Here is a 20,961-nt window from a genome sequence, read left to right on the forward strand (position 1 = left end):
GCCACAAGGTTCGTCATGTCCGTGCCGTGCATTTGTCCAATTCGCCATGTCCAATCCGGCTATTAAGTCGGCCCCACAGCCGCCATAATAGCCGGATTGGATTCGGCAGTAAACACGAGAGTTGCCATTAATCTTTTGTTTAGATTACTATCGTGTACCAAATATAATGGTTTGGGAATTAGTATACTGCTAGCTCTGGAATAAAGGTTGGTTTTTGATGGTTTCGGAGCGGTGCTATGAGTCAATTATGTAGCGCCATGACATTTATTCATATAATTTTGTTCACATTTAATTTGATATTTATACTATAGGCAATGCAAGATAACTGTAACCTGTAACTGTAACCTGTAACCTGACAGAGGGCAGCAGTAACTGTCAGTACTATTCAGAGGCGTAGGACAGTAGTCCTAGTACGGCTTTAAGATGGATTACTCTGGGCGCCATCCTACTCGCCTCAGACAGGGTACAGCGGGGCAGAAGGCAAGAGGGAAACCACTGCCCTATTTTGCCCTAAAAGTAACATGTAAAATGCTACACCGACAAGAGCGTGGCTCTTAAATTAGTGGTGATGACTGTGGGTATAATTTGTACGTAAGGTATGAAACATGAATGAAAAATATACCGAAGAAATTCGCAATATAATATTTCATCAATAAATAAACATAAATTAGCATTACACCTGTGTCCTCGAAGTATATGTATGTACTATACATCTCTATGTATAGTATATACACTCCTCGCCAGCTGTGTTTAAGTCACATATAATTAGGGAGCGATCCTATTGTCATTAACGGGGCATAAATTCTGAAAACTAGTTGATATCAATATATTAATTATCTATTATATCTTCTTCTATCGTGTGAGTTGTGAGGTGAATTACCAACCTCATCAATCCTTGTGTCAGAGTTACTATTGAGCCGCCAAAGATAGATTCAATTGAGCTATGTATTTTGTAACTGTTGAATAAGCTCGTAGGTAGGTATCAAATATTCTCAAAACTGATTGAAATAATTAGTACTGATAGTGGGCGTCGTACGGCTGATGATGATAGCTCATAAACACTTTATAGGAATTTAGGGGTCTTATGAGAATATAATTGAATTGGAATTTGCATGCCACCACCTACCACCTACTGAATTACTATAGTATAGTCGCTATACATAATGAATGAATAGTTATTTAGTACTGTATACTATTATTTATTTTGTGGCACTTACAGGGTATGATCTTTAGGATGCATTTTTCAGCTCCCTAGCATTATTCCGTTTTTCACAGGGTCCGCTTACCTAACCTGAAGATTTGACAGGTCCAGTTTTTAAACCGATTGCCTGTCTGACCTCCCAACCCGCGAAGGGAAAACCAGCCCAATACAGTTAAGGTTACATATCTTCGAAAATACATTTCTCGGGAATGTGGGTTTCCTCACAATGTTTTCCTTCACCGCTGAGAACATATACCTGAATTCGAAAATCATTGGTTTAGGCCTATGCCGGATTCGAACCCGCGACCTCAAAATGAGATGCAAGCGTTCTACCAACTGGGCTACCACGGCTCTTTTAGGTTGCATCTGTGCGAGTGTGAAATTTCTAAAGCCCTATAGAGATATACATCCCGTACTAGTATTATCCAATCACTGAGATTATACAACAAATATTCAGGCTCTACTGAGCATATAGACTGCAGAGTGTATTTACTTAATGTATAACGATATATTGTACGAACGGTATATGTACGATGTAACCTCCACAATTTGGCATACATTTTAGTATCAAAATTATTCAACTATGCGTCATTATTCTTGACTCCCAATTACCTAATAGGCAGTCCATTAACACAGATATTTTAGTAGCGAATTTGAAAACAGTTGACAATACATTATGTTAGTACTCGTGCATAATATTCCTAAAAATACATACATAATCTGACGCCTATATCTCAGCGGCGGGGTAAGCTTGCATACATCAACAAGCTTATGAATTAGCGCAATAATTGCCTAGGTAAGTATGTGAATTGAATTATAACATATTATAGGTACAATCTTAAAACTATTTAACAAATATTACAAAGAAGAAAATAATTAAGAAATTAATATGTCAAAATTTAAAATGACCAAATTTTTTGTAAAAGTTTAATTGTTAATTCTACGTATGCCTTTGATGTAATGAGAAACTTTGAAAACAACACATTAACATTTCGCTATCGTATCGCTACCCTAACCCATTCAGTCGACAGTTAGTTAGCAGTTAACAGAAACACTAGTCCATTTATAGACTACCGCTGAATAGAACTTGCTGATACTATCACTGCGAACATAGTACCTATGTCAATTTGTTCGTTGTAGATACAATGATTGATAGCTCTTTGTTTTGATAACTGTATTCAATTTACGTAACTGGCAAGCTGCCCGAATGTTATGTTGATTTTTTTTTATTAAAACTACAAAAATATTTTATCGGCAACTGTTTTTCAATTCAGATTGAATTTCGAATACCGAATTCGAATTTGGAATCTGTTGTGTTTTGTTTTTGTGTACTTATTTGTAGAGGTAAATAAAATATACGCATTTACTTTGTCATAAAGCTCCATAAGGTATGGGTCGAACTACGCATTTACCAGTTGTAGGCTTCGGCCGCGTCTGGTTACCACTTTCCAGAGAATATCCTTGCTGTCAGGCGACGATTTCCTAAGCAAGCATGTACCTACTAAGAGCACATCTTTTCAGGCTCTCTAATCATCAGGTGAGATTTTAGTCAAAATCAAACTTTTAAAGGCTGTATTTGAATGTGTTATAGTCGCAGTGGTCTTGTGGTTCACCCGGATTACATCTCAACAAATTGAAAGTCCTGTACCGAACTTTTACCAATGAGTTATTAACTTATCTTAAGAGCAGTTTTCACTAACACAGTTGTCTCAACCATCATAGACGGTGATACGGCTCACCACCTATCACGTTGGTCTAACAGAAAGCCCGGTGAGTTGTGTCCATCTTGGGATGGATGTACTTCTGACTACCCCAGTTGATACATAGTCGTGAGCTTATTTTATATTGACTAGGTCGCTTTAAAACAAAAAAAGAAAGAAACGTTTATTATAAAGTAACAAATATATAATATAAAACAACTTACACGAGAAATACAAATAATTGACTGTATGGACTGGTCAACGATTCCCAGTGACTCACAACGATAAATTTCCGTCTAACATTTTTGGAATGGGTCGATTCGGACGGCAGCGGGGTTCGAATAGTGTCCGAATCGATCGGATCGAATTCGTATAGCTCCAGAGCAGCATCGGTGCTATACGACTAACGACCCGCTGAACCTAAAAGTCATTTATATGCCATAAGACACTCATTTATACAAAGTAGGTACTGAGGGAAAATTTATGGCTAACTGTGTCACAAGAAATTCAAGACGTAAACTAAAGTTATTTGCCTGTCTAGGTACAATTACTTGTCTCGTTATTACTCTCAAAAGACATATTTGAAGCCTAAATGTCGTTAGTATAAACTGTCGCGATTCTGTTAACAATCTACATAAATTGCAGGCTTTATTAAGTTTTTGTGTTTGCGATATAAACATTGGAACAAAGTACTTAATACGTTCTACATCAATGGAATAAAATAAATAGGTACTTACCTTATGATTACGCACTTTTCTGTTCTTTTCGCAGAACGCAATATATACATAAACTCACGCCTATTTCCCACCGGGGTAAGCAGAGACTATACAATTCCATTTGCTTCGATCCTGACACACTTCTCTTGCTTCCTCCACATTCATCAATCGCCTCATACACGCACGCCGGTTCAGAGTAGATCGTATTAAACCTTTTCTAAGGACATCTCCAATTTGGTCATCGTAAGTCCTTCTCGGTCTTCCTCTGCCAGTCCAACCATCAACTTTCGCTTTATATACCGCTTTTGCAATTCTATTATCCTTCATCCGCTCTACGTGTCCGAACCAACCTAACAATAACAACAAACAACAAACACGATAATATTACAAACAGAACAGAACGCAATAATATTATAATAACATTAACATCAAGGCTGTATCACCGAAGGTGTAGGCAGTTGTGCCCGTTTAATGGCAATAGGTTCGCACCCTATTAAACGGGACTTAAACATAGCTGTGTATGTCAATCGATCTACCCAACATTGAATTGGGCACGTTATGAAATAATTGGCCGTATCACGAAATGCCGGCACATCGTAATCTGCCCAGGCAGATCTTGATCTGCCCAGTTTTACGATTGGCCCACCTCTGCGTATACAGTCATGAGCAATATCATGTACCCACTTTAGAACCCTGTCGCACTATCATATTTGTCATTTAATGAGACTTACGGTTTCATTTGTCAAAAAGTTAATATGACATGGTTTCAAAGTGTATACATATTAGTGCTCGTGACCGTACCCCTTCAAGAATATTATGTTATCTATTGATGAATGATGAAATATTTTATTGCTAACTTCTTCTGTATATTTTTTCATTCATTATTTCGTACCTTACGTATAATTTATACCTACACTCATCATCACTGTTTGTTCGGCCAAGTAGTTAATGCCGTCTGAGGCAAATGTACAATAAGTCACGTCAAAAAAAAAAGAAAAAAATCATCACTAATTTAAGAGCCACGCTCTTGTCGGTGTAGCATTATCCACGCTACTTTTAGGGAAAAATAGGGCAGTGGTTTCCTTTTTGCCTTCCGCCCCGCAGTACTATGTTGGAGGCGAATGGGATGGCGCCCAGATTATATCTCAAAAGACTCCTGTCCTCTGCCTCTGAATAGTACTGACAGTTACTGCCGCCCTCTGTCAGGTTCCAGGTTGCAGTCCCTGTGACTCACCTCTTCCGTCCTGCATTGCCAACAGTATAAATATTAAATTAAAAGTGACCAAAATTATATGAATAAACGTCATGGCGCTACATAATTGACTTATAGCACCGCTCCGAAACCATCAAAACCCAACCTTTATTCCAGAGCTAGCAGTATACTAATTCCCAAACCATTATATTTGGTACACGATAGTAATCTAAACAAAAGATTAATGGCAACTATCGTGTTTACTGCCGAATCCAATCCGGCTATTAAGGCGGCCCCACACGGCACGGCACGGACATGACGAACCGTGTGGCGTGACACCATTAGTCTATAGTCACGCACGTGAAATATCAAACGTGGAGTAACGATGCGTTTTTTGTTTTCAATTTTTGATCTTCAGTTTTATATAATTGATTTGAGTGCGTTTGATCACGATATAAAAGAAAAAACATAAAATACAATTTAGTATACTAAATTATAAATTTTGTAAATTGAATTAAAAATTGAATTTATTAAATAAATTTATATTTTAAATTAATAAAATAAAATTGAATTTATTATTATTTATTTATTTTTATTTAAATTGGATTTATATTTTTTTTTGTGAATACAATATAATAATAGTAGTATTTTATAAAATACAATTTAGTAATCTGGCTGCCTAATATCTGTTCCCAGACAATTAATCCCATGCATTCATATCTTTACAATAATTAATCACTAACCTTATAAATGTGTGTGTGTGTCAGGATCGAAGCAAATGGAATTCTATAGTCTCTGCTTACCCCGGTGGGAAATGGGCGTGAGTTTATGTATGTATGTATGTAACCTTATAAATAATAACCTTTTTTACAAAGTTTCTGTTCAATAGTGAGCCTATCAACCATTACCATTATAGAAATATTAAAATAAACTGATTCTTCCAGACATAAAATACAGACCATGAAGAAGAAAAAAATATTTGCCGCAATTAATTCCATCAAGTACTATTGCATTATTTATGAACGTAATAAATACAGAGGAATATGAATACATAACTTTCTTTTTGAAATACCTCCTTTAGATTATCGGCGATGGTAGTTTCTTGATCGTATGACCGTCTATGGCCTCTTCCACACGATTCGATTACGTCACGATCGGCGATTACATACGCGATTCGATCGACTTATTGTAGATTTGCCGCAGATGGCATTAACTACTTGGCCGGACAAATGGGGAGCGCTGTAGGCTCTCACCAGGTACAACGTTTAAGACAACAGGCCTGAGAGTGCCCAGTTGGGCTAATGCGTTCATAGACGATGGTCGGCCAGTATGCTCTTTATACACACAGTCGAATATCACTTTTTAGTATATAAAATGATCCTTAGGTGTGACTAAGGATCATTTTCTTGATCCATAGTCACACAGGTGTGGTAACTCGGTGTGACTATGGGTCGGATGGGAAATATAATCATGTGAAATACAATAAGGAACAATTTGGCACAAAATATAAGGAAGATCAAAGTGTAACATATACAATACACAATCGTGTAAAACAGAACTCTGTAGATATATCGATATGAATACAGGAACACGGAAATAATATTTCGACATCGTAGACTTGTTTGATGTTTGTCTCGCTATATATAGGTGACGGTATACAAGCATATTAAATTCAAATCTCTGTAGCTTATTCTACTTATATCAATGGCTTGGGATGTCTTTGGAGTTTGAGTTTCCATCGTGATGGATCTTTTGATACGAAGCGTTAAGGTAATAAAGGACATATTACGCCGCCTACATAAACTTTTTATTTATACACACACACATAAAAATAAAAAATAAATACATTTTGTAGAAATCGCTTTACGCGATAAAGCCGCCTTTTGCCATGTACTTAGTTAAGAATCTTAATGTAAAAAAGTGTATTTGTATTGTATTGTAATGTAAAAATCCGTGATAGCTTTACGCGTGACTTCCATCGTAGTGTCACGGATTGGATTCCCTGCTCAGGCTGAACTAAATTCAACTTAATGAGTTTGAATAATAATTCATGTTTGGATCACACATCACGTGGTTTCCAAGATTTGTGGTTTATCGCAATAGGATCGCCTTCCATTATAATTGGACTTAAACATAGTTGCCGAGGAGTGGGTGTGTATACTAAATACACCTCTGCCTACCCCCTTGGAGATACGGGCGTTATGCTATGTTTTGTTTTTCTGGGCACTGCCTACAGGGGGGTTAAAATGGCCACATTGAAGCAATTCATTCAAGAACGCAATATTGCTATTTGACGTTTGTTTGCATTGCGCACTTACTTTTATATGCGCAAATGTCAAATTGCAATATTGCTTTCTTAGATGAATTGCTTCGATGTGGCCATTTTAGCCCCCCAAGTCTACAACTACCAAAAAGGCACCTTGAAAATACGCATCAATCACTACCCGAAAAACATAAAGTTAAATGTCGCATACTATGTACAAAATTCTCGTGCCATTTCATTCGAATTCCGGGACAAATTGAAACATAAACGGGACATTTCCAGCTCTATTGTCCCGGTTTGCGAGAAATGAGCTGTGACGGAATGGTGTCAGACGTATAACCTGATTTCTTTGTGAATTTATAATGTGATCTATTGATACTGGGCACGATCGGTAGAAAACCTTGATTTCGAGGGTGCAGATCTGAACTCTGATATAGGTACATTGCGTTTGCGTCAAAAGCATACAAGTAGAGTTTAGTTCATAACACTAGTTTGTGTGATTTGGGCAGAGATACCATGAATAGATTTAATAAGTAGGTTTAACGAATGGACGCACTTTTGACGTAACTTATAGTAGGACAAAACGAATTCCAGCGATAGTCTTACATAGAATAAGAATCTTATTAACGACTTCCGTGGTCCAGTGGTTGAGCGTTGGGCTCACGATCCGGAGGTCCTGGGTTCGATTCCCGGTGGGGACATATCACAAAAATGACTTTGTGGTCCCTAATTTGGTTAGGACATTACAGGCTGATCACCTGATTGTCCGAAAGTAAGATGATCCGTGGTTCGGAAGGCACGTTAAGCCGTAGGTCTACAGGGAACTTACTGATGTAAGTAAGTAGTCGTTACAGGAGCCATGTCAGGGGCCTTTAGCGGCTCAATAGTAACCCTGACACCAGGGTTGATGATGTTGGTACCCCACCTCACAACCCACACGATAGAAGAAGAAGAAGAATCTTATAGCAACATAAATACCTGGCTTACATATTCTTGTTTTGATCTTCTTCTTCTATCATGTGGATTGTGAGGTGGATTACCAACCTTATCAACCCTGGCGTCAGGTTGTTTTGATTTAAACTGAAGATTCTCAAAAAGAAATCGAACGGACAAGTTAACCATTACACCATCAGATCCTCATCCTCCCATGCGAATTTTTTGATCCATAACGCCATTACGTTGACGCCAACTGAATAATGATAATTAATACCACTTCTACTTCTATCGTGTGGGTTTTCAGGTGGATTACCAAGCCCATCAACCCTGGTGTCAGGGTTACTATTGAGCCGCCAAAGGCCCCTAACATGGCTTATGTAATGACTAATAACTTACATCAGTAAGTAGTAACCGGGACTAACGGCTTAACTTTCCGTCCGAAGCACGGATCATCTTTCAAATAATAAAAATATAAATAAGAATATGGATAAGTGATATAGTAGGGTTATTTTTGATGAAATACATATACAAATAGGTAACTAAATAACATAAAATCAAAACACTTGTCGCTAAATGATTTCATTTACGGATTCTAAGGTTTAAGGTTTAAGATACTTTATTTCTCAAAAGAATACAATTGATTCGCTTACTGAGAAAAACAATCCCTTCATATAGTAGTTTTAAACAATATTGGAGTTGGAATAAGGTAGTACTAAAATAACATCCCGAAACTTACATTTCGAGATTCTCAGCTCTATTGTAAGGCGAAATGTAGTAAATAACCATCTAAAACGCGCCGCACCCTCTATTACTAAGGAGCTAATAAATCTGGCCCATCATAAAACATCTACTTACCTCCCTAAAAAATCTGCACGCGAACAGGCCGTAAGGAAAATAATTTGATTCCAAATCGTATTACGTTTTAATAATACATTACCTACCATAGTATTATATCATTTAACATAAGTATAATTCGTTACAGGAAAGAGTTATTGTTATGTAGGGGGAATATTTAAACTGTGGAAGTAGACAATGTGTGAAGATACTTGATAACTTTGGAACTAAAGTGGACACAAATAAAACTATTACTGTGAATTGTAATAACTATTTATTTCAGGCAACAACGGACGATATAATAAATACCTTAAGGTATATTTAATTTCTAAACATTTTTTTTATATAATATATCCGAACATACAACTCAACCATTCACAAAAGCTTCCTCATCTGGCACGCGTTTGAAAAAAAAAAGAAAACGAACTGTCACCTGTCAAATCAGTGGCCTCGAGCCAACTGTGTTAGTGAAATAACTCATTGGTGCAAGTCAGGTACAGTCATGAGCAATAAAATGTACCCACTTTAGGACTCTGTCGCACTAACATATTTGTCATTTAGTGAGACTTACAGTTCAATTTGTCAAAAAAGTTAATGTGACATGGTACCAAAGTGTATACATATTAATGCTCGTGACCGTACCGGGATTCGAACCGGCGCTCACCATTTGAGAAGCAAACCAGTAGACCACAGGACTACTTTGTTATGAAATGAAATTTTAAAATAATACCTCTAAAAAGTATTAAAGTCGTAAATCTGAAGGGAGAATGAATGTTTTCGGCTGTTGGCTGAACTTTTTAATAAAGGCCCAGAGATAAGATTCTAGATTCATTTTTTAAGCTTATAATTCAATACTTTTATGACTTTTCATAGAGTATATGAATATGCCTATATATTATAGCATGATTTTTCGTGTAATGAAATTATTTATTCGTCAGTTAAATTAAAACGTATGTAGACGGATTATCAAACACACATTTTACTCTTAAGACGAGTTTGTTCGTTTAAAAAATATAATTTGTACGTACCTACCTATGTATTGTTAATACAAAATTATTTGAATATGTATAATAGGTATATTATTATGTTACCTATTACTACGAAACTTTAATTGTAACAAATGTGTGACGTGTAATAATTCATACCAATAAATGATTATGATTATTATGATGAATATCCCCTTCGTCATTGTAAGCTATTTATTCCGATTTTTTTTTTAATTTTAATTTTGTAAATGGATGGTCCGTATAATAAATGAAATGCTGCGAAAATTATTAACTAAAATAAATTAATCAATTTGAAATTGATAAATACCTTTGGCTATGTTTTTTTCTAATAAGAGCAATGGGTATTTACGTTACTTACAAATAAAATGGGGTTTCAATAAATTACCAAGAAACTAAATAAAAAGCAAACACAAATCAAATCACCGGCGTTCGTAACCCGGCAATCGAACGTCCGGGGGCAAACAAAGTCCCGTAGAAATACGGGACGCAATACACCATCCCTAGTAAGTCATAAATTGTAGGATGCCACCAGAATAGTAATAGCTCTGGGATTCCAGAACGGAGGTCGCTTTGAATGGTCCAACCGTATTTTTATCGAGGTCGGTCTTATAGTTCGTCCAAGAATTATTATTGAGGGAAGGAATAATTAAGATGTATGGGGCAAATGTCTGAACAATCGTGTGGTACTAGAAAGTTCTATTAGGGTGTATTTTATTGCTTTAGAAAAAATCATCATTAATTTAGGAGCTCTTGTCGGTATGGCATTCTCCATTATTATCTATCAAACGCCAATTCTTTGATTTCCTTATAAAATACGACGTTCGCCTTCTTTTAAATGTGTTCCATTTAAGCTCTTCTTGGTTTTCCCCTTCTTCTCTTTCTATCTCATCTTCCCTTCTTTGATGTTTTTAATAAATTTGTCGTGTCTTATTAATTGTCCAATCATCTTGTCTTTTCTGTCCTCAATAATTCTAAATATTTGTCTCTTTGCCTACTCTTACTAGCACTTCTCCATTAATAACTCTTTCTGTCCCACTTAATCTTTCCGTCCTCGTTTAACACCACATTTGCTTTGGAGTACGGTATTTATACCTCTATAACTGAGAGGAATACATATTTTATATAAATTCATGCCCATAATCGCTTACGAGTTAAACAATCAATTAACAAAATAAACCGAAGTTCTCTTCTTCTTCTTCTTTGTCCTCGCCACTACCCGTTATGCGGAGTCGGCTTTCCCAATCATTCGGTGCCAAGTACCTCGCTGACAAACATCGTCTTCTTTGAGACCTATCGTCTTCCTTCATGTCCCTCTGGACATTTATCAACCAGGTGATTTTAGGTCTTTCTCTCTACCTCCCTCTAGTAGCCATGCAAATTAGTTTTCTCACGACATGGTCGTCCGTTCTTCTCATTATATGGCCGTACCATCTAAGCCTGGATTCCGAAATCTTGTCAATTATGGGTGTAACTTTAAAACTCCCCTGATGTGATTGTTGGGCACTTTATCTTTCAGCGTAACACCCCCGACCATTATAGCATACGCATATCTGTGGTGTGAAGTTTCTGCTCGTGTGTCTTTTTGATCGGCCAGACTTCATTCCCGTACAGGAGCGCTGGTCTTACAGCTGTATTATAGACCTTGCATTTAACATAAACCGCAACGATTCCACATAATTTGTAAAAGTAGAAGAACATATCCATCTCACAATAAAACGCATGGTGACAAACGATTAGTCCACCATCCATAATAATGGTCTTATAATGGTCATATAGATCTTTTATGCTAACACGAACTCAAATAAAATGGTTTTCTATTGTTTTGTTTCTGTTGACTTATGAATGGTGAATTATGAAATGTGTACGTGAGAGACCAATTAGGATAAAATATTCATGTTTTGTGTAGATCTAAATCTATATGTCCATCGCTTAGTGTGATTAAATTAATCTGGCTTACCGAGAATCAATTCAGAATTTGGTCATCACTCTAATTAATGCGATTAGAGCAAATTATACGCCATTATACCTTATAATACTATCGCCTCTTTACCATTGCATTATATTCCCGGTACGGTACAGTCATGAGCAATATAATGTACCCACTTTAGGACTCTGTCGCAATAACATATTCGACATTTAGTGAGACTTACAGTTCAATTTGTCAAAAAAGTTAATGTGACATGGTACCAAAGTGTACATACATATATTATTAATGCTCGTGACTGTACATCCTAAAATCTATGTTTTCCCTTCCAAATCGGGTCAATTTATGAACTGTATTTTTCTGGTTTGATTCTCGTTTGCCAACTCATTATGGAAGAGCGTAGCGTAATATCCTCCATGGTTAAGGGAGTACGGCCTCCGTGGTTCAGTGGTTGAGCGTTGTGCTCACGATCCGGAGGTCCCAGGTTCGAATCCCGGTGGGGGCATATCATAAAAATTAATTTGTGATCCCTAGTTTGGTTAGCACATTACAGCCTGACCACCTGATTGTCCAAAAAGTAAGATGATCCGTGCTTCGGAAGGCACGTTAAGCCGTTGGTACGGTAATCGCTGACGATCGTCAGATTAGTACTTTGCCATCGACAAGACATCGCCGATGACAGCAGCGTCATAGCAGTGTTAAACGAACTTAGTGGTCAACTCGTCCCAAAGAAAACCTAGTGGACGAGTGGTAATATGACTAGAAAAAGTAATTTCGTCTCATTTTTACCATCATCATCGTCTCATTCGTCTTATTCTTATTCGGTATGTGACCTAACTTGTATTGAGCTAGTTTTTCCTTTGCGATTTGGTTTCTGTAAAAACCGGGCCTGTCAAATCTTCAGGTTAGGTAAGCGGACCCTGTGTAAAACGGGATAATGCTAGGGAGATGATAGTCTCGTCTCATGCTTATTTTAGTCGCTTTATATACAAATTAACGGCAAGGAGAGTTAAGACCTTAAGACGAAAACTGTTTGTTTTTATTATGTAGTACGAGTTAACTACTAGAATGTGTCAACTCACCTCATCAGGAGGTTTTTTGGGACGAGTTAACCCCCGACTCGGTAAGCGCGGGATATACATGAGACTATTTATGCGAGTAATTATATTGTTCCTATATTATATCAAGTACCTCTTTCGTACCTTCTTTCCCTATCCTCTACAATATTTAGTCATTCATTACACATAATATGATTATAGAAAACCTCTTTCAAAGGTTATTTAAATATATATAAGATATTTATATTTACATGAGATGTAATTTTATAGGCTTCACGCATGGATGATTGCTCAGATATGTTGATACATTGAGAATAACCCTTGTGGGGCTCTACAAGCTGGAAAAAAAGTTATTTTTATTTATTATATGAATAAAAAGAAAAGAAAATATTAATGCCAGTACCAGTTGGCTTGTGTTTGAAGAGAAGATGTGGTGGTGGTACACGCTTACCTAGGAATTGGCCCCGATTCCTGCAGACACCCTTAATTTTATTTTAAGTTATACCCGTCATTTTCTTATGCGCCGAAAAGGAAAGGGACGGATTATTATTGCTGTCAAAGTTGACAGCACAATTAAGTAATTAGGTCGGGTTTTTGGTGGAATAAAGTTTACGCCTGTCGATTACCCGTCCGGTTCCTTTTCGGCGGATAAGAAAATGACAGGTAGGTATAACTAAAAATATAATTAGATGATGTGTACTGGAATCCCATCCCAACTACTTGGCCGGAAAACGCAATCGGCCCAGTAGTGCGTACACAAGGGCATTGTGATCGGTACACTGGACCTCTCTCCCCTAACAGAAAATAGAACAGAAGTATTTCTGCTCCAACCTGTTATAGTTGAGAATATTTATAACTGGACTAGAGGAGTTTAGGGTTTCATGTTATATTATTGTTATAAGTATTTTTTGTTATTATTAAAAATACAAATATACTTTATTGCACCAAAATAAAAGGAAATATTTACAAAAGACACTAAACAAATGGCACAAACAAAACAAAAAAAAGAAAACAGATGTAAAAAGAGTATTTACGAATTGAGCTTTTTTCATCTTTTGTTTGTATTTATTTTTGTACAGTAAACAATCAGTCAATAATATATAATAATAAACATAAGATAGCGGACTTACGATTTCTTAGCTATCAATTTCAAAGTATCAAAATCAACTTCAACTTCAACTTTATGGTTGTATGGCAACCGGTCGTCAAAGTATCAAAATCAATCATTTCATTTCTGTTTAGGGTTCAGGTGGTTTTATTTAGTTTAAGTGACATAAGAAAGTAATTTTGATCACTTACCTACTCAATATTAAATCTTGTAAGAATACTGAACCCACTGTTATGCAGAATGATTTGCTTTTAACCTACATTTTTTTTGTTTGTGTTACACCGTTTTAGCTTGTCATTGTTAAGAATACTCCAGTCTCATCAAAATTTATTGCATAGCTGTTGCCAACAATTTTATTTTTAGGTACCCATATTTCAACTGTCACTCATAATTTTTGTTCGCCGAACTTTTGCTTAATATTATCGGATGTGTAATGTCATTGCATATTGTACACCTCTATTTAAGATGACAGGAAGATAGAACACATACACAACAGATAGAGACAGACTGGCTGGCTATCGTGTTGGTTGTGAGGTGAATTACCAACCTCATCAACTCTGGTGTTATTATTGAGCCGCCAAAGGCCCCTGACATGGGTCATGTAACGGCTACTTACTTAGAACAGTAAGTAGTAATCGGGACCAACGGCTTAACGTGCCTTCCGAAGCACGGATCATCTTACTTTCGGACAATCTGGTGATCAGCCAGTAATGTCCAACCAAACTAGGGACCACCAAGTACTCACTGAAATTATGCCTCCTAATAACTTGATTTTATTATTTATACTTTTCAAAACAAAAATACAGTAAAGACAAACATGCCTAGAACCTAGATCTAGATAAAAGTGATAAAGTGAACCTGTATTTAAATAATTAGGTATTATGTAAATCCAATAGGGACTCAAACATTATGACCTTCTTCTTCGTAGACAGGGGCAACTAACAACTGACCTAATTCGTTTTCATTGGAGTACAACATCGCACGTAAATAATATAAAACAGCCCATAAATAAATAAAACGTGTCACAATTATTATTATACATTTGAACACTCCGCGGGCATTGTATAACGTAACATATTAATTAACAGAAGACCGAACGCAGGAACGAATGAATGAATATACTTATGGTCTCTGTTACAAAGCAATAATTCATCATTCAGCCAATTTGTGGGACCGACATGCGATATGTGTCTAAGGTAACAAAACGCCGTGTAGAATAGTTCAACGTGTACTAGTCATGTCAAAATGCAAGTCAGTAGTGTAGCATTTCATACAAACACTTAAAATATTTTTTAACTGCAAAAAACTGATTAATCTGGACATAGGTACCTACCTTGATTTACTATTACTTCATTGCACTGATTCTTATTTCAGTGTGAGGCAGTGGCTGGAAGAAATTGCTAATTTGTAATAAGGCCGCCGTTTGTACTTGTGTTATTATTAAGTGAAAGTTCAAGTATGTGCATAGGCACGTATAATATTGTTACCTACATAAAAAAAAGCTATTCTTATTGTTATAATAAAATTACTCACTCTAGTCTAGACAAGCCAACGACACGTTTGATTCTTATTTACTTATGACTCCCAGCGTTTTCCCACCTTTGTAATGTAGTATCATGAAATAGCTCTGCATTCCAACTATTAAAACTGGGCAACAAAATTGTTATCATAATAAATTTGACATTGTTCTTTTTAATGTGTCGTACAGGTCGACTACATAATGTATTTTGTGTTTTTTTCTTTTCTGTGTAGTCTTTTATATTATTATAATATACACTAAAATGATGCCACCAATGCCCATTGCCTGTACGAGTATAGTTAAGCTCATCATCATCAGCCGTACGACGCCCACTGCTGGGCATAGGCCTCCCCCAAGGATCTCCACGACGATCGGTCCTGCGCTGCCCGCATCCAGCTGCTTCCCGCGACCTTCACCAGATGGTCGGATAGTTAAGCTCAATTTATACTTTTTATTAAATTACCATAACTTTTAGACTATATCAGGTATATGAATCAAATTCAGATATAGACTAGGGGGTTAACCAAGTATCAAACGATACGGTGATCATGTCAATTCCATTTATATTTTTCACGTCGCTTTTCGAAATCGCTTGCAACTTGGCTGACACGTCATGCCAGCTATACAATTATTATTTTCGATTTAAATACCTAATGAGTTTAAAAACTAATACGTAAAAAATATTTTCCGAAAAGTATGAAATAAGAAAATTGGTATATTTATCTGAAATTAATTATCTAGAAGTTAGTAAAGTCTCTCAAATCACTAGCATTTCGCGGAAGTCATATTAGTTTAGGTAATATTTATCTGAAATTCTTCCGAATAGCAGGAGATAGCGGTGGTCTTATGCCGTGGTTAGAAAACTCTTAGGACAGATTGTAATACGACCTGCTATCTTCTAAACATTCTATTCGGAAGGTTTTCGTATAAATATTGCCTTAAGTTGACTTCCGCGAAATGCTAATGATGATAAGCAGCTGAAAGCGTTGTATGTGCTTTATTAACTTTCAGTACATGTGGGACCTCATAAACGATAATTTTATCCGTCTATTGATCGACGTAGCTGGCGAGGAGTGGATGTACAGTCATGAGCAATATCATGTACCCACTTTAGGACCCTGTCGCACTATCATATTTGACATTTAGAGAGACTTAAGGTTTAATTTGTCAAAAAAGTTAATGTGACATGGTTTCAAAGTGAATACATATTAGTACTCGTGACCGTACTTATGTACGAAACACCTTTGCTTACTCCTTAGCGGATATAGGTGTAATGCTGTATGAATTGAATAGTCCGGATACTCTAAAATCTCGTTCATACAAAGGTGCAGTGTGTGCCCCCTAACCCCGTGCGTGCGAGGGAGACATAGAACAGGCGTGCTCCCTTACTTTAATCGCCTTAATACTTAGTAGACACGGGGGTGAGGAAATCCAAGCTCGTATCGGTGCGGAGCGGAGAGTGTCCTTTCTGTACATAGTATTACCGTTTATTCTATGACAATAGATAAACACGGAGTAGAATATTGGAAGATCGCCAAGCACTCCCTTGTGACAGTTTACGATAACTGTATATATAGTAGGAGACATCCGTGAATATTGGTCTGGAGATCGGAGGCTATTTATTTGTATTTGTTGAAACGTATTTCACCACAGCAGTCGGCAGTTATTTTTTTGACGTTACTTATTGTACATTTACCTTATATAGCATACTACTTGGCCGGACTCAATCGATAGTATATGCGGTTGACATGTCATCTAATGTCCCATACAATTTTATCACTCACACTGTCGATTGTCAAAATCAATTGCAGCTTAGCTTAGGCCTCAGGAGTGACTATTAATGATCTGCGGCTCTGAACTTTCAAATTCAAATATATCTTTTATTTAGTAGGTAACATAGTTACAATTTGAATCGTATTTTTTACATAACAAACGTTTCATCGGCCTAAAACTACTGCAGCTTCTTACAGTCTGTATAGCCGGGAAAAAGGAGATAGATAGATTGATAAAAAACTAAAAGCTAGAAAAAAAAGCTAGAAGCTGCAAGAAAAACATCTACTTAACTAAAGTGTTTAGGATTACCTACATACGTGCTATTTACATACATATAATGTTGGTTGGTGCCGATTCAGGCAAGTGCCTCCTAATATTTTTTTCTGTTCTGATACTTTCTAATCCTGCGAAAAAACTGTACACAACAACATTTAAGAAATTAAATAAATAAATAAATAAAAGCATTTATTTCAGGCGATGCCCATAAAAAGTTAGACACAGACAACATAATTACATTACACACGGACAAAAAAAACACACCAATTAAGAAAAACAAACAATTAAAACAAAAAAAGAATTAAAAGGCCACGTGGATCGCATTCCAGTGCCTCCAAAAAGGGCAATCTGGCTTATCTGATAATACCTTCAGAATGCCGTTCGGGCTACATCTCACTCAACAAGACGTTTAAAGAAAACTATTTTTTTTAAGTTTTATTTATTTATTTATAAAGTACAGCCACATCGCATACATTAAACATTTTTACATTTAGAAAGGTACGGTATTGTGACTAATATAGAGGTATATGACAATTACGGCGTACATAACTTATACAATTAAGGGTAAATATTTAAAAATAAAGTAAAATTAATATACACAGCAAATTTAAAAATAGAAATTAGAAAAATGTTAGAAAAAAATATGATTCGTAATTCAGAAGCGAGAATAATTGTACTTACTTACATAAAGTTATATAGATAACTAACTAACTTTTTGTAATTATTTCTTTTTATTTTGGTGCAATAAAGTGTATTTGTATTGTATTGTATTGTATTGTATAGATAATTAAGGTTGCCAAGAATATTATTTTAAACTTGAAATCCGTGACAAAGTTCTTATTATACTGTCTCGGAGTTCTTATTGCCAATACGTTGTTTATTAAATGAGCCATCACCTAGAAATAGGTCAACGTCCCCCCTTTAGACAGAATACCAAAATAGCACTATAATATTATATAACTATCATAATAGGTCAGTACGTATGCTTGGCCTTTCCCAACTATGTCAGGTAGGTCAAATAAGGGAGAGGTCATTGACATTTTGAGGTCTATTTTCGAAAAAGGGCGAGACAGTCTCTGAAGGTTATTCGTCGGGTTAGGTTAATTACACTGATACTTAAAAATGACAAACTTAACTATACAGGGTGTTAGTGACATCTTAACGAATATTGAGGGGGATGACGTTCTTTGCGTCTCCTCTCCGCAATGTTGGAAGCGACACCACATTGTGATGTGTTCGCTGGCAGATGGTGGAGTGTATGGAGAGAGTGTTTGGCCTTTTGCGAGTAGATTTGTTAATGATTTACTGTTTTGTTTTTTTTTCCATTATTATTTTAATTTTTTTGTGTGATAGTTTACCTTTTAATTTTGAAATTGTATTTTTTTTTTTAGTGTTCTTCATGTTCATAGTCTTATTTTTCTTTTTGTTTCTTTTTTCATTCATTGTTTATTTTGTGTTATATTAGTTTCTATATTGTTTTTTTTTTCTCGTCATACAGCGCATTGGTGTACACTGTAATGTTGTATGTACCTTTATAAATAAATAAATAAAATAAAAAAAAATAAAAAAAAATGATTCAGCTCATGATTCTGAGTAAATATCAAGTGGATTCAATTCAATTCTATACTTTTGCGATAGAAAATTCCACTTGATATTAACTCAAAATGATGAGCTGAATCATCCCACTCAATATTCGATAAGATGTCACATACACATACAAGTACGAACAGGTAGCCATAGGAGTACGTATGGGTGTTAGTGACACAGTAACGAAAACTTTGAGGGATAATTTAGACCTTGATTCTGAGTTGATATCAAGTGGAATTTCCTGACAGAAAATTCATGAAAATTTTAGTGTTTTTTTAATTATTTTCAGTTTCATACATGTCCGACTGAAAAATCTACTTGCTATTAACTCAGAATCATGGTCTGAATCATCCCTCAAAGTTTTTGTTACGATGTTATTGACATCTTGTATATGCGAATTTTTCAATGAAGTAGGCCAAACTACTACGGGACTCCATTTGCTACGATCCTGACCCACTACTATCTCTCTCCTAGAAAACCTTAACGGCCTCCGTGGTCTAGTGGTTGAGCATTGTGCTCACGATCTTGAGGTCCCGCGTTCGAATCCTAGTGGGGGACAAATCACTTTGCGCCCGGTTTAGTCAGGGGTGGGCTTTTTGTCGTGTGCAGTAAATAGCACATTTTCGTGTAAATTTATTGTGCAAATTGTTTATAAGAATTAAATAGTGTATCGTTAATTAAACATCGTCATTGTAAGTAGTGTAAGTTAGTTCAAATCTATGAATATACCTACATGTAAATAGATAGAATAACTATCGTTTCTTGTAATGGCAGAAACTGCGCGATAGATATGTAAAAGTTGTTTATGTTTATGTTATTCCTTTGGTTACCTGTGTGATTTTTGTCGGCTTGTACATGGACATGCATTAAGCATTCAATTCTGTAGATAAACATAATTATAGATTTATACTGTTTATCGCATCATTGCAAATACAGACGAATATAGCTTTGTATAAATATACCGTCCTTTCCTGTTTGGCACAACGCTTAAATGAGGTTAATTTCGCTATCCTCTTTATATCTGTGTCAATATTGCCATTATGAATATTATTATAAATTTTTGAATCAATTGCGGAAGTAAGGATGTTTTCTGGCTATAATTGTTTCTTGAAAATAAGCAAGATTTTCAGCATAAAGGGCTAGGTGTAGAATAGAATAGAAGTTTATTGCAAGTCACCAAGTTATACAAGGTGTTGTAGTAAACATATGTACATGTGACGCCCTGCTAGGGCACAGCAAACAAGAGGGGCAACTAGTTGCCGATAACTTAAAAATAAATAAGGAATCTATAACTAACTTATTTTAAATCTACTCTTTAGGAACTTTTACACTATATATATACTGGGTGTTAGTGACATCGTAACGAAAACTTCGAGGGTACTACTGCTGTATCAGTAACCTGTGGCAGCAGCTAAGCTGTTACCCTACCACAGGTTACTGATAGCGTTTCTGTAATATCATAAAATATAGCTTTTCTTAGAAGCAACGCAATAATAAAGAAACGTCGTCTGTTTTTCCGACTCGTTATAATTTGAAAGTATTCAATAATAGAGTGAATAGACTATTGCAAGATAAGTGTGATCCACATCGTCACTTACCATCAGGTGAGATTGTAGTCAAAAGCGAGCTTATTTAAAAAAAAGTCTAAGATATTAAAAAAAACAAAAATCTAACTTTAAATACTGACATAATGACATAATATATTATACCTACTACTACTATTGACACACGTAATACCTAGGGGTGTTAATCAGAAGATAATTTAGAGCAAGTTTGGATACGATAAGTTACGAAAATGGTCCTTGTTTATTTCTATTAAAAGTGCTATAGATAAGGTAGTTATGCCACCCCTAGCCCGAAGAACGGT

At 35.9% G+C, this 20,961-nt stretch overlaps 1 protein-coding gene across 1 annotated transcript in view; it reads left to right on the top strand.

The window, feature by feature from the left end:
• LOC126377137 (octopamine receptor beta-2R-like) overlaps nucleotides 1-20,961 on the top strand; it is a 182,640-nt gene that overhangs the window by 136,118 nt on the left and 25,561 nt on the right. The gene's annotated exons all lie outside the window — the stretch shown is intronic.

Source organism: Pectinophora gossypiella, chromosome 22, assembly GCF_024362695.1.
Source record: "Pectinophora gossypiella chromosome 22, ilPecGoss1.1, whole genome shotgun sequence".
Lineage (NCBI taxonomy): Eukaryota > Metazoa > Arthropoda > Insecta > Lepidoptera > Gelechiidae > Pectinophora > Pectinophora gossypiella.